The sequence below is a fragment of the Osmia lignaria genome, chromosome 9 (assembly GCF_051020975.1).
Source record: "Osmia lignaria lignaria isolate PbOS001 chromosome 9, iyOsmLign1, whole genome shotgun sequence".
Classification (NCBI taxonomy): domain Eukaryota; kingdom Metazoa; phylum Arthropoda; class Insecta; order Hymenoptera; family Megachilidae; genus Osmia; species Osmia lignaria.
In genome coordinates, this window is record NC_135040.1 from 3,646,407 (window position 1) to 3,661,755 (window position 15,349).

Sequence of the window (15,349 nt, forward strand, 5' to 3'; positions counted from 1 at the left end):
TAACGTCATTAAATGGCTGTGTTTCCGAATGGCCCCCCCAAAATTGAGAACTCAGTTTCGGTATATAACCTAAATTAACTACAAGCAACCGATTAAAGTTGGTTTCAGAGCTGGATGTTTTACCGTTTTCGAGATATCGTGGTAAGGCTAGGTTAGGTTCCGTGTATGCGCAGTATCGAATAGCGCATGCGCAGTACTGAATAGCGCATGCGCAGTATTGAATAGCGCATGCGCAGTATGGAATAGCGCATACGTAGTCCCAAACTTGTACAATTACTACGATATCTCAAAAACGGTAAGATATCCAGCTCTGAAACCAACTTTAATCGGTTTCTTGTAGTCAATTTATGTTATATACCGAATCTGAGTTCTCAATTATGGGTGGGCCATTCGGAAACTTATCCTCATTAAATAATTAAGAACAGAAGACGCTAACGCGTGTCAATAATATCCAGAATAGAAACGATTATTTTTAATTCTCCCTTCGATTCGTTCGCTTAAATTCCTCGCCAATGTTCCAATAATTAACCGGGATCATCCCTTTGTCTTGGAGATTGACCAGGCACGCGTTCATCGACACGACGCACGTGTAATCCTCGCGGATCTGGCGAGTTTTTGACGTCATTTCGCAAACATTTGCGCAGTTTGAACAGCCTGTTATTTCGTATACGCGATTCTCCTTTTCCCCCTTAGCCACGTCCCACCTCCCCGCGTCAAGTCGCAACACTCGTTCGGAAGAGCAACTTTCGAGCAGAGGTGATTCGCCTTTTTCGGGGCCTGGCGGTGGCGGCCGCGGGTGCGCGCCTCTTCTTCAACAACGGCCCCTCTAATCGCGAATTCGAGACGGCTCGCACTTTCACTCGCCTTTTGCCTCTTTTTTTCCTTTTTTTTACCATCGACGACAAACGTTCGATTCGGGAATGCGCGACGCGGAATATCGAGTGCTTTACGCGATTCTCCGTTGTGTCTGTGCAAATACCTGGCCGTTTGTTTCTGCGTTGGTTCTGGAAAGAGGTAATCGACGATTTTTTGGTACTTGAATTTTTCAATTTTTTTCCAAGCGTGGAACAGGTTTGAAAATTGAAAAATTTCAGTATCTTAGAACTGATTGGTTGGGACGCGAAAATTTAGGAAAATTTCATATACCAGGGCGCCAGACCCACCCTGAGATATATGCCGGTCGAGTTTAACGACACGCTACGCGCTAAGGACGAAGAAAAGAGGAACACGAACGTTTCCCGGACGTCATTGATCGTCTAGAGGGAAATCCAGGCGAAGTTAGCCGCCTCGTCGAGGCGAGCTGCACATGCGTGCCGCGTTTCAAGATGTTTGCACGTGCGTCAAGAGCGACGACGTCGACGGTGTCACGTTGACCCAGTTGAGACGACGGGGGCTGCAAGCTCTCTCTGGTGCAACGATTCCTTCTCTGCCGATGCACGTGCGCCAGCCATCGTAACAGCCGAACACGGTCAATCTCGACCCGTCTAAAAATACTCTAGCCCCGTTGCTCCTGTTTTTTCATTGAACCATTTTTCTTTCGACGACACCTCGATCGATCATACGATTTCATTCACGCTTTTCTACGAATCGGCAATTAAATTTTATTTCATTTATACAGGGTGTCCCAGTTTCAGTGGTCCAAAAGCAAGTGGGTGACAAAAGAAGGTCCTATAATTCGATGGTTCAAAAGTTATTCCAATTTTAGTGATTAGTGATCGAACAAAATCGATCACTATGACTAAACTACTCGATTGGTTTCAAATTCAGCTTACATGTACTCGATTAATGTGGCTCTTTCTATTTCCTAGAAAAGTTTATGAAATATCTCTTTATTTTGAATAATTACCGATTTTGGTATTTGGTCTTTAACTTCAAAAGTATCGTTATGAAAGAAAATGTCTTCACTAAAATTGAAATAACTTTTGAACTATCAAAAATAGGACCTTCTTTGTCGGAAATGATGTCCTCTATCACCCACTTGCTTTTGGATCACTGAAACTGGAACACTCTGTATTTACGCCATGTGGATCGAATAGATAGAAACGTTGAGAGAAACTTTCAGCCAGGGTATCGGTGTATTGGTTCGCGAACCGTGACCGATCTTCTCGTGCTGGCAATAAGTTTGCGTTAAAGTCGCAAGCACGGTCATGCACGACCGATTTCGCAGAGCGTTTGCGACGACGATGCACCGCGTCGCGTCGCGTCGTCCGCGTGTCGCTGAATCGCGCGAACGGGTGGATAACCGTTTCAAGGTGAATTTATAGAAGACTTGGCCGGATTATTTGCGGATCCGTTCGCGAGGGAACACGCCAGCTATCCGCCAGTTTGTTTAGCTTGACAAGCGAAGCTTTCGCGTATCGCGCCGCGATTCATTGTACCAGCTCGCGGGGTAAATCTTGACGATTCGAAGCGTTAAAAATTTGCATTAATCGTTATTTACCGAATACGGCGGACAGAAATCGGAGAGGCGAAAGAAGAAAGCGGTCGGCGACGAATTTCAGGAGGGGCAGGAATTATTCGTTAATGCAAATTGATTGCTCGCGTTCGCGACGCTGCGCTGCTTTCCCTCTCGATTTCTCTTTTTTACTTTTAAAGCGTAAAGCGACAATGTTTAAATACGTTATTGGTGAAAGGATCCGTTCGGTATGCGGTGTCGTTAAGATAATCGAACGAATATACCCTGCACGTTTCTTCTTCCTCGCGATGATAACAGTTCGCTTTCGTGCGCCATTTCTGTAACGTTTCTCGTGGGCCGATCTTCACGGCCATCGAAATATATTTTTTTTCTCGTCCAAGTAGCTCGATGTTTCCGTGTTCTGGCTCGAAGTAAGAAAATCGTAATCGCCGGACTCTCGAAGGAGTATTCGATTGATCCTACCACTGTTTTCTCTTTCTCCCTTTCACGTTCACTGATAAAATGATTTGTGCATCGAAACTCTTTTATGGACTTCGTTCGCACGATCATAAACGTGATTCCACAGTCGTAAATGTTAGTCATGCGTCTTAATGATCACCGATAATCTAACAATTACCGGTTTCTCGTATGTTTTCCGTTCGCTCGTGACTATCATTATCTTTTTTCCTGGGATCTTGTATCCGTTCTGGGTTCTTCAAGCTTCAAATAATTCAAGATTAAGTACCGAATATTAAATTGGCAAATTTTCTTCAGAATTTAGCTTCTAAACACGACAGGAAACTGTCGGGGTGGAATTCGTCCGTGCGTCGCCGACTCTCCGGCAACATTTAAATATTCGAATAACTCACGAAAGGAGACGCTTATTTCTATTCACCGTTCCTCCCCTATTAACACGGCCCATTTCCCCGATTTCCAGGCATTTTCTCCGGACGGAAAGACAGGAGCCGTTTCGTTCTCCCACGGATGAAATCATTTGCCAGGGAAGAGTGTCAGGCGCCGCAAGTGGATTCAATCGAGGAATATTGTTCGGCTCGGTGAGAATCGACTACGTCGATGCAGCCTTTATTGCGCTCCCTCTGTCCTCCTTTCGCGGGAATTTCGTCTCGCTGGTCCCCCGATATCCGAGGGGAAAATCCCCGTCTACCGGAAAATTCATATCAAACCCCGCTCGGTTCGCCCGTATCTAGGCCAATGCACTCGAAATCTCTCGGTACGTGCGGCCGATGCTGCACCGAAAACCGCTGCATTATATCCGCTGGAGCGGAGGGGTGGAGAACCGAAAGGTAGACGGCGAAGAAAAAAATGAGCGAACAAGGGTGACGGAGGGATTGGAGAAGAATTCGCCAAGATAGCTTATCAATTTTTATTTTTATCCCTTTTATAAAATTTATCGGACTCGATAGATTGAAAAAGGTGGAAGAAAGTGTCGGTGAAAGAGGAAGGAAGAGGGAGAAGGGAAGAGTAACCGGCCGCCCACGCTGGCAGAGTGTGCTTTGCTCGGTGCTTTTACTCGGGCGAAGCGCGATGTCGGCGAACCGTGTGTCCCAAAGTAGGTCAGGTCTCAATGGCGGTGGTGCAGAGCTGGTTACTTGTCTCGGTGTGTGCATGCGCGCACGACCGGGGCCGATGCACATGCACCTAGCATGCATCGGTGCAACGTGGCTGCTGCGCTCTTCTATCTTTGAACTATGCGCGGCGAACGTCGCGTCGCGACCCAGCGAAAGCCCCTTTTTTTTTTCCATCCTCTCCTTCGAGCTTCTTTCGCTGACGTTCTTCCTTCCCCTTTTTTCCGTCGCTGCTCGACCCCGTGGCCCCTTCCCCGTTGCCCGTGATTTTCACTCGATCACCATCCAACGAATCCCCTGCTGCACCGCGTAAACGAACCTTTCGGAAGCTGGTCTGCTCCAATTCCTCTTTTCTCGCCGCTTCGACCCGCTTCCGCGAAGCTCCCCGAATAATGTGTCTTTCAACCGGCTATTCTGCTCCGCCGGCGACTCGACAGCGAGCTTCTTGAACCCGGTAGAAAGAAAAGAAAGAGAATAGGGAACGCGATACCGACTCTCCTCTAGGCTTTAGGGATAATAGAAGAAAATCAGTGGTATTTCATTGAACGCGTTCCGCCTAGCTATCGAAGCTCGGAAATTACCTAGTGTACCAGAAAGGGAAAAGATTCCTGCATAGATACAAGATCTTTCGCGATTACCTGCCTGGTTATCTAAATCAATTGAAATTGACCGCGAGCCAAGAGAACTTAAGAAGCATAGGAAACTAGTGGCGAATTGCTACCCGGAAATTGCTCTCTTTTAAACGACTTCCTTGAATGAAACGACGAGGAGAAGGAGGAAGAGGCTGGCCTGGAGGGTGTCGATGAGAAGCACCAGAAGCATCGGTAGCAACAGCGGCTAGACCAGGTCATACCAATTTGTTTCATCAAGCAAACTGTGTGTAATGCGTATGATGCAAGCCGTGTATGAAGCTGGGAGCGTACCGTGCAACGTAGTTCGTGCCTCTTGTGGTTTCTCGCACCTACGTGCCCGATATCTCGATTATCGAGCGGCCCGAGTCCACCATGGGAATATGGGACATTCCGCAGCTGCGTACCTGATGCTCCCCGTTGCTTCGAGACACTCGGGTCATCCGCTCGTATCCTCCTCGTCTTCCGCTAACCCTTTCATTTTCTATCGTTTTTCAACTCTTTAATTTCGATCAGAGTTCGCAAGGTTCGATACACCATGCGAGAAACTATTAAGGTAGCGACGAAATTGTCCGAACAGAAGGACGGCCAGAGCTATTTTTCAATTAATAATCTAGGTGGTAGTCGTTCCGATACTGGAATTAGGCAGAAGCTTTTAGCTAACGTCGCTCAATTGACGGGAGTTTTCGAGTTCCAAATCCGACTGATAGCAATTCACGTGATTGCTTCAATAGAGACCGATGCGTAGAGTTAAATGGAATATAGTAACATCTTTGATTGATAGTTCAGGCTTCTTCTTTTCGCTCGTTTCAGGTCATTTATACAGTGCTAAATTAGAATCATCAATGGACACCTTATTCTGAATAGAATGATTATTTTTCAAATTGACCTCTTCGTTTTGAATTCTAATCTCGAACCGTTTATTTTCTCATGATAATTTACAATTTCGTGTAATTCGGTAAAATCGTTGGCAATTTGTATCGCTCGGATCGCTGCATTGTGCACACACGAACGCGTCACGTGCTGCCGATCCGATGCAGTTTTGCGCCTACGTCACCGGTGCTTACCATCGATTTAGAGAGTAGGTCGCAGATGCGCACCTGCTGCGTCTGCAACTTCCCGACTAGCTGCATCCGAGACCTACTTTTTATCTTTGACCTGTAAACAAGAAGTTTCCTACACCGTCTAATATCTTCTTCTTTGTTTCTGTTACAGGTAAGTCCAGATCCTCTTGGCACTCTTCATTTTACCGAATTTTGGTAAGAAATTGAACAGAGATTTTAATATTACAATTAAGGGATTAATATTAGAGATTAAAATATTAGAAATATTTAAATTAGAATTAGAAATATTAGAAAACACCATTTTGACCGCTTCAAAATTTCGACATTTTTTTTCGCTTAAGATATTAATGCTATTAATTTATAGGCCTGCAATCGCATATTAAAGGAAACTTTTATTTCAATCATTTTTATTCACAAATGCTTGAAAAGCGTTTTACTCGAAAAGTTGATTGAATTTTCAATCAATCTACTTGAATCTTTTTGTAATTTAATCGTCACATATTTTTTTAGTGAAACACAGGATTTTTTCAAAATATTGATATTTCAATTTTCTGTATAACTTTAAATAACAAAATTTATTTTGCATATTTTTGAAAACTAGCGTTTGGACTAAAAAATCTAATTTTTTTGTTTCATTGTTCTAAGTCACATCTAGATTGAGTTATCGTAAAGAACAAAAAAAAAAAAAAAAAAAAAAAAAACGATTTCTACTTTAATATATGCATAATAAATTAGTATAATTGGATTTTCATAAACACTGCATTTCTTAAAAAAAAATTCCCGAAAACGTCTGAAATTTTGAAGTTGTCAAAGAGGTGGTTACCCCTTAAGCTCGATGAATCAACGTTCCGATGAAAAAATGATCGAAATGATTTTCTAAGGACATTCAAGGCGATCATCCGCGAATGTAGCTGTGGTCGTCTATCAATTACTTTTACTTTTAAACCGGCTAGAAAGACGCCGTGACACAGATCGTAGCGGAGATCTGTTGGAAGGAAACGGTGTGCCGCGTGTACACAGATCTCTCACACCTACGCCGACGTCAGCCTCGACATCTGGGACAGGCTTGCAGCTGCGAACCTGTCGCGTTGCAACTGCAACTACCCGAGACCGAGGTCATCCAGCCAGTTTTGCCTGTCTTTTTCTCTTTCTCCGTTCAGCGCATAGCTCTCTCGTGTCCATGGCTTTTTCACTTTCTTTCACTCTCCCCGTCTGAGTTTCTCGCCTGAACACGATACTGAATTTCGCTGCTCGTTCGTGTCCTCGTGCCACTCTTTATAGCCTCTTCTGCTTTTCTTTTAACTAGATGAGCCGCGTCGAAGCCTTGAACATTGTGTAGCAGGTGAAAAAGGGGGGGAAGGAACTTGTCCTGTGTTGTCGCGAATGCACGTGGATTTATTTTTATTCGATTGGGCGATGATTTGTTTAAAAATAGATTAATTTTTTGTAGGTGACTAACCGACTTAACGAGTAAGAGGGAAAGGTTTCGTTAAATCAGATTTATAAATTAACATAGGAGGAGAGGTAAATCGTGATTCGAACAGGCAATATTCAATGCTTAATAATATATTTATCGATGGGATCTTCACTTTTAACTCGTCGAATGGCACAGCAGAAATAGCTACGCTTAACGCACACGGCATATTATAGTACGGATTATGAAAGATACGGGGGATATAAATCCTTAATCCTATCCTTATTAGAGAAAAATAAATAAGAAATTCCTTCTTCTTTATTTCTTAATTATCCGATGAAATTGAAACAGAATGAATTAACTCGGTTTTATTCGATCCTCGATGACCAATATGCGCGTTCATTTTCAGAGGATAATTGAATCGAATTTCCTTTAAATTTAACAAAATAATTAAAGTTTTCCTTATTGAAATTCGCAACTGTTGCAATGCGACGATGCTCGTTGCGTCCGCCGTCTGATTTATCATTGACGATTCTACTTGACGCGGTCAGACGCGTCGTGTTCCGCTTAAAAAATTCCAATTCTCATTAATTTTTCTTCGAAAATATAAAAATACGAAATTATTAAAAGCTTTACTGAAATCCTGAATTCCAATCTTCGCAGTTTCACTCGGCTACCCTTAAAAAAATCGGTCGAGAATTGCTCGTTATCTTCGATCAAGCTTCGATTAAGGAAAACACGATGGATAATCTATCGGTTTCGAAGCGTGCAACGTAGCTGGGAAGTTTCAAGGCCTCTAATCCAGCGTGAACGTGATCCGATGAAGTTCGGAACACAAAGGAAGGAAGTTCGGTCTGCGAGAAGGCGAACGGAGAAACGAGTATCCTTAACCGAGGCACATCTATTTTTCAGGAATTCCGGGAATATTTCCTGGACGCTGGTAACGAGGCCGCGAACGATTCGTTTCGCGTACAGCCCCTTATGCGCGCGGAGAAGAATTCACGAAGGAATGAGATTTCCGCGAATTCATTAAGGGTACACCTCGTGCAACGCTGAAAGCTTGAAATAAATGCGTGCGTAAAACTTTTGCCAACCGAGCAACAGCTGCGAATGCTATAAAAATTTAAATAAATAAAAAAAGAAAATTTTAATTATATTATAATTATAAATTAATCATTCCAACGCTCTCTTCTGGGTAGACAGAGATGGGATTAAACCGTGTTTTGATTCAAATTTCTTAGAAAAAATTAATAAAATAACGCGGTGGAAATTCGAGGTAAATAGATCTGCGTTGAAACATTTGAAAAGTGTAATTGAACGGTCTGCTGGGGAGATAAATCCGCGAGAATAATTCAGACCAGCCGAACGAGTCTATCAGTCTAGTTGACCTACTTATTATCGCGAGATGTCACGCGAAAACATGATTAGCCGCATTGTTCGCGAGCCAATCACCGGCTCCGTTCCCGTCTCTAGATCTCGGCACACCTGTGCACCTGTGTGTTCACCTGACTCGCGTAATCGTGTGCCACGTGTGTAGCAAGAAGGCTTAATGGAAGCACCAGGTATACATATGTCGGTGGGAATAGGGAAAAAATGGTAAGACGGTGCAACGGAGATAATCGAAGGTACGAACGTGTATAAATCAAACGGCGAACCAGCGAGATGGGATTAGATCGAATTCAGCCAGGCGGTTTAACTAAACCGTGAAACCTCTGGGTCGATTTGTATCGCTTGGCACCGGCGCTACACGTGCAACAAACCATGCCACACGTGGCCGGCCACGCGAGCTGCACGTTCGAGAAAGGTGTGTAAAAGGGAGGTATGTTGATGCTTTCGATCGAATGGGGGATTCTGAAGAAATTGCAAACCTCTCGACTTTACTCGGTAAAATACTAACCGCGTATTTTAGGAATTTGGGAAACTACCCCCCAGGGGGTGTCTTAGCTTCCTTAGGTACCTTGGTATACGACCTTAATCCGTTCCTGATGGTTGGTACGAAATCAACCTTTCCCTTAAGAATTAATGTAAAAATGATTAATCCATTCTGATGTAAAATTAATGGGGTTGTAAAGTAATTTAAACACTGCTTATGTTCTGAACAGTATTTAAGCGATTTTATAGATGTTTATAAAAAATATTCACTAGTTTATTTAACATAATTTGTAAAATATAAATGTAACCTAATGATAAATTTTAAATTAACAAACCAAATGGAATAAATTTGATTGCCTCCTGTTTTGCGGTTATAGTTTGCATCAACTCCGAATATAATTGATTATTAATTTAATTTTTCACGTATACCGAGGTACCACTGTACTTGAAAAATATTTCTATTATGAATATTGTCATTTTTTCAATGTTAAAGATCAGGAACATTGATTGAATAGTTTCTCCTTGACGGAGATTGTAACATTATTAATAAATCCTTATCTGGCAATGTGATTAAATACAACCCCAGGCGACACTCCCCATTATTCTTGAACTATTACACAGCATTACACGTTTCCTCTTGTTGCTTGTATTAATTTGCAAAGTCAGATTTATGATTCCTGACGTTTATGCGTCGCTTCGAAGACGCGTTAAGATTTTATTTACGAGGGTGACTTTGCTACCCCTCTCACAATTTTCAAAATTTTCTCGCCATGAGAATATTACGATACAGCAGAGGTTAAAGGGTTATTTAGTAAAAAAAAAAAGAACTTTCGATAGCGTTGACTATGATTGTCGGTAATTTGCGGCTAAGGGCCACCACGGTCGTGAATACAATCTATTATTACATCGGCCTGTGTCCACCGTGATGCGCTGCGGCTTTGCGTTCCTATCTATGGCTACCATAATACGTTTGCTCTCATGCCACCATGCCATTTCTACCGGATATTGTAATGTTTCTGGCGGTCGTTTAGTTTTCAACTCGAAGACCTTGGAACATTCTCTAGAGAAGTTAGAATTGTCAAGGTCTCATTCGACTTCGCTTTACGTTTGAATAATTCTAATCATGATTTTAAATGGTATAATATTTACGTAGAAGAATACGTTCAATTATGTAGCAAGCTGATATAATATTCGTACGTTAATTAAAATAAATATTAATAAAATACAGATCGAAACGAGGATCTTGGAAATTGACAAACTATCAAAACTGATATTACCATGTCGTGTTTTATCGTCGAGTAAAACGTTGCAGAAGTACTCGGTGCCTTCAAGGATAACCAAGATCTTCGAGGTTTCAAAAGTTGTTAAACGTTCACGATGTCGAATAACGATGCAAGATATACGCTCGTGGTTGTATTTCGTCGAATCATCCTTCGGAAAAGAATATTTTACTGCCGGGGTCGTGGTGATCCCTTTGCCCAGTGTGACATGGTAGGCGTGGTTTTATAGAGGTAGTCTGTAAAGATTGCATTATGCCTCGTTGCTGCGATTAAGTGCTTAATTGAGTCTGATGTCATTTCAGGAATGATGTTGTTTATTGTGGCTTGTAATTGGGGTTCATTTCACTGGGCCTGGATTTTTATGAGGTAATTAAGATAGCTCGAGGAACTTCCTTTTAATATTTTATTTATCATTTTCAAATTAAATTTTGTTCTTCTAATTGCACATTTATTTAGATTTTCTATTATTATGAACTTTCAATTTCCTGAGGGGTTTCTAAAAAAAATGTTAATTGCAGTGAACGAATTGCTTTAATATTTTATCTATCATTTTCAAATTAAATTTTGTTCTTCCAATTGCATGTTTATTTAGATTTTCTATTATCATTAGGACTTTCAATTTCTTTAGGGGTTTCTAGAAAAAATATTGATTCCAGCAAACGAATTGTCTTAATATTTTATTTATCATTTTCAAATTAAATTTTGTTCTTCCAATTGCACATTTATTTAGATTTTCTATTATTATGAACTTTCAATTTCCTGAGGAGATTCTAAAAAAAATGTTAATTGCAGTGAACGAATTGCTTTAATATTTTATTTATCATTTTCAAATGAAATTTTGTTCTTTCAATTGCACATTTATTTAGATTTTCTATTATTATGTAGACTTTCAATTTCCTAAGGGGTTTCTAGAAAAAATGTTAATTCCAGCGGACGAATTGTCGCTTTCCAGAATGAAATCGAGATCAGGATGGAGATCGAGATTCCTGCTATTGTTCACAGCACGAGAATTACTTTCGCTGCTTTCGATTTTCGCGATGCCTGTGATTCAACGGTGACAGCTTCAACCGGTACCCAACTTTCGTTCTCGCTTAATTACGATGCACGATCATTTCAGCTAGAATTAGAGCCCCCCGGCTGTAGTTTCAAGGAAAAAAGAAGAAAAACCGCTGTCGCGTAATTGTACGCTTTTACTTTCGATTGTTTTGCTGGTAAAACGAATGATTTAATTGTTTCCTTCTGCGTGGCAAGCGTTAATTAGAAAGTTCTTTAATCGCTCCCGAGTTAACGACAAGTTTCAGAGAAACGTAACAAATTTTTATTCCAGTTGAAATTAATTTCAACTATTTCGAATCACTTTTGATTCGATCGCAATAAAATCATTCCAAGCGTCGATGAATAAATTAAGAAAGGAGCAAACGTATCTCCCGTGCAAAACGCGAAAATCATCCGGCTCGTTCCGCCTTGTCTTTAACGCCGTTTATTATTTATTGTCCCGCTAAAGTGGCTCGAATTATTCTTCGACGTCTAGCTGAACGTTCCGCGTGCATGTGAGCGTATCACCGTAAACCAGATTCAAGATCAGGTTCAACAAGTTTGCTGGGAACATCAAAGTAGCATATAAATCTTGTTGCTTTCCACTTTACTTTCTTGGGGGCATTTGCAAAGATTTGCGATACGCGTTCGCGTCGACCGACTTGCCGATCGAAAGTGAATCGTTCCAAGTGGGAAACGAGACACGGATCGGTTCTCCTGGATCTTTTCACGATCGAAAGGAAATTCAAACATTTTTCCTATCGATGGAAATTTATTTTTTTTTTATTCAAACGACTGGTGTCAAGTTTACACCCTTCCCATTTTCTTTCCTCGCACGTTCACGTGCTCGGCCTTCCAAGCCGGTAGTTTCTTTTGGGTCGCTCTGTACGACAACGTGTATGCTGGCATTGAGTTATAGTCGTAGTAGAATAGAGCAACTAACCAACTAACCACGAGACGTCAGTAGGACAGTGAAAGGCGACCTAGACCAAGTCTCTCCGGCGCAACTCTGTTGGAACTTGACGAGGAACGCTGCCTCTTTTCGTTTACCTGCCTACCTGTGATCGTGTATGTGTGCCCAGGTGTTTCTTCTGTCGTTCGAGAACCGTTCGTCCCTCTGTCTTGATAGCCGAACGAAGTTTGGACAATTCGTGATAATTCCAGATCCTCTGAATCAGAGACTTCGAGCCGGACCAAGTATTTGGAAAATTTTTTCAAATTTTTATTAAATATAATTCGTCAGGCGCGATACGTTCGAGGTCTAATTAAAGATAATGGAAGAATAATGTCTGGATCGAAGGGAAAATGAAATTTATTAGAATGTAATGAGAAAGCGAGAAGTACGCACGTGGGCTCCCCGCGAGAACTCTTACGAGATATTTGAGTCCCCATTCAAGCCTACGGCAACATACCACGACAATTTATTACCGGAAATTTCTTTTCTCGTTGCATCATAGTTAGAGTATATGAAATCTCGAACGAAATCAGAAATGCGAGAGGAATTTCCAATTAGCCTGCGATCGATCGCCTGGAATTTCATCGCTCTTTTCAAGCGATCATTAACGAGCGTGGAATTAGATTATAAATCGTTGATAATTAGCTTAAACCTATTGACACTAATTCCGTAACCATGGAACTTCTGTGCTCGAACAAATTTATTATCTATAATTAATTTTGTTAAATACCTGAAGTTTTATCTAGGGGACCAAATATAAAATGAACATTCTAAATCTCATGGAAATAAAAATATTAATTAGCAGTGGTATAGAACAGTGGCGTCCCTGTTAAATCCACGACATTATACGCGCGATAAATCTGAAACAGAGTCAGAGAAACCGAATTCCCGAACTAAAATTATCTTCCGTTCTGTTAGCGATAAACGAACCGTTTCGTTTAAAATAGCACGAGAAAGGAAGGCTTCTCTTTTCCCTGTTAAAAAAGCCTATCCAAGTTGGATTATGTATAAATATTCATAAACCGATTTCTTGCGGAATATTCGAAACGATGATTTTTGAAGAGCGTGATTCATGGACGAGCAGCGGAATCATGAATCGAGGGACTGTTGGCTCCGATGATTTTCTCTTCGCCAGGTCGAATTGCCTGAAAAGGATTTACGATCGACAAAAACAGACGATCGTCATCGTTGGAAGAAGTTTCACCATCTTCGAGTGAGAGAATCGATGCCTCTTGTCAGTAGGCCCTTTCGATTTCGTGCCGATTGCAACGCGTGTGTCGACATTGCCCTCCTTAACCGGCGAAAGTTCTCGGCTAATTGAACTTCTTAATCATCGACTCGTTCCCTAACGTCGATCGTTCCTCCTTGAATTTCCTTCTAACGATCTCTCTCGTAATTAGACGCCCGATGGTTTGTCGCGTGAAAATGATGATTGAGTTTTTCTAGGATCTTTTGATTTTGTATTATAATTAATGAGACCACAAATGAAGAAATTATTTTGGTTTTATTAAGTTTTTATTAGATTTCAATTAAATTTTAAGAAGGAAAATATTTCCTGTCGGGCAAATCGATTCCTCCTTCGGCTCGAATTGCCTTCTAATTGGACGCCCGGTGATTTCTCGCGCGAAAATGATGATTGAATATTTCTAGGATCTTTTAATTTTGTATTATAATTAATGGGACCACAAATGAAGAAATTATTTTGGTTTTGTTAATTTTTCATTCAATTTCAATGAAATTTTGAGAAGGAAAATATTTCCTGCCGGGCAAATCGGTTCCTCCTTCGGCTCGAATTGCCTTCTAATTGGACGCCCGATGGTTTGTCGCGCGAAAATGATGATTGAATATTTTTAGGATCTTTTGATTTTGTATTATAATTAATAAGACCGCAAATAAAGAAATTATTTTGGTTCTGTTAATTTTTCATTCGATTTCAATGAAATTTTAAGAAGGAAAATATTTCCCGCCGGGCAAATCGATTCCGGGAAGGTTGTTCGATTCGACACGTGGAGAATAGACACGCGACGGGTTTGAACATTAACGGGTCAATGGCGCGCAAACGGCACAGCGCCCGTAAACACATTCGTATTCTTGGACAGTGTGTTTTTGGAGGTCGGTTACCGTAGTCGGCCAATTAACGTCGGAATAAAATCCGCTCGTGTACTCGGCTTTTATTATTATGCGCGGGACCATTCGACAGGAAGTTTCTTGCTCGGAGTCTTATTTTCAATCGTTTCGCTCGACGATGGAATAAAATTATTTTGTTAAATTAATTGTTGAGATATTATATGTTGAACGCCACAGTGAATTAAAGGTCTAATTACTAAGAATAATAATAATTAATTATTAAATAGTAATAGTAAAATTAATTTTATATATAATAGTAATAATTAATTTTCAAATTTCAAATTTCAAGCTTTCTATTTGCCATTTCACATTATTATTAAATACTGTTTTTCTATTTTTTTCTTTGAATTATTCAGGCGTGTGTAAGTTGCGGGGCCGGTCACCGGTGACCCCCATGGCGTTCAATGTGTTCGCGTTTAGTTTTTTGACAAAATCATATCAGTGTACCTAAGAACCGTGCGTCGCCGACTCTCCGGACGACTCCTTTCCGATATAAAGCACCACGTGTCGCGTTCCTTCAAGCGAAATTTTGACCATTCGAAGTACTTCTGGGTCACCCGTTGTATCTTCGGACGTTCTAGTCCACAGACTCCTACTCGCTGTTAGTGAAAACCGCATCGTTAGGATAGCCGGTGCAATCGAACAGAAGGGAAATTAGGAAAGTCGGGCACCGATGAAAGTGAGAGGATACCGGCTACAGGATATTTCAGTCGCATTGTCTTCTTCCTATTCGCATCTGATATTTCTTATATTTTAATCGACGAAATGTTCTTTTTAAAATAAAACCAGCAGAGGATAGCTTTCAGATTTTTGTTTAAAGTGGCGTTAATGGGAACAGGGAAAACTGTGAATGAATATCGATGACGTTCGCACGCAAACTCGTAATCGATCTTTATAAACAATCGATACGGATAAAATCGGAGAACTGGAATTTTAAGACGAAATTCTACGAAAACTGTTGGATAATTACATCCATCATTAACGGATCATTA

General features: G+C 41.1%; 1 protein-coding gene across 4 annotated transcripts in view; it reads left to right on the top strand.

The window, feature by feature from the left end:
- The window catches only part of Oatp74D (Organic anion transporting polypeptide 74D), a 76,797-nt gene that overhangs the window by 44,361 nt on the left and 17,087 nt on the right, over positions 1-15,349 (top strand). For 2 of the 4 annotated variants that reach the window (XM_076690137.1, XM_076690138.1), the window contains one exon: positions 5,826-5,869. The exons of the other annotated variants lie outside the window; for them this stretch is intronic. The gene's annotated coding sequence lies outside the window, so the exon portion shown is untranslated. The remainder of the gene's footprint in view (positions 1-5,825; positions 5,870-15,349) is intronic. 4 annotated transcript variants of the gene reach the window in all.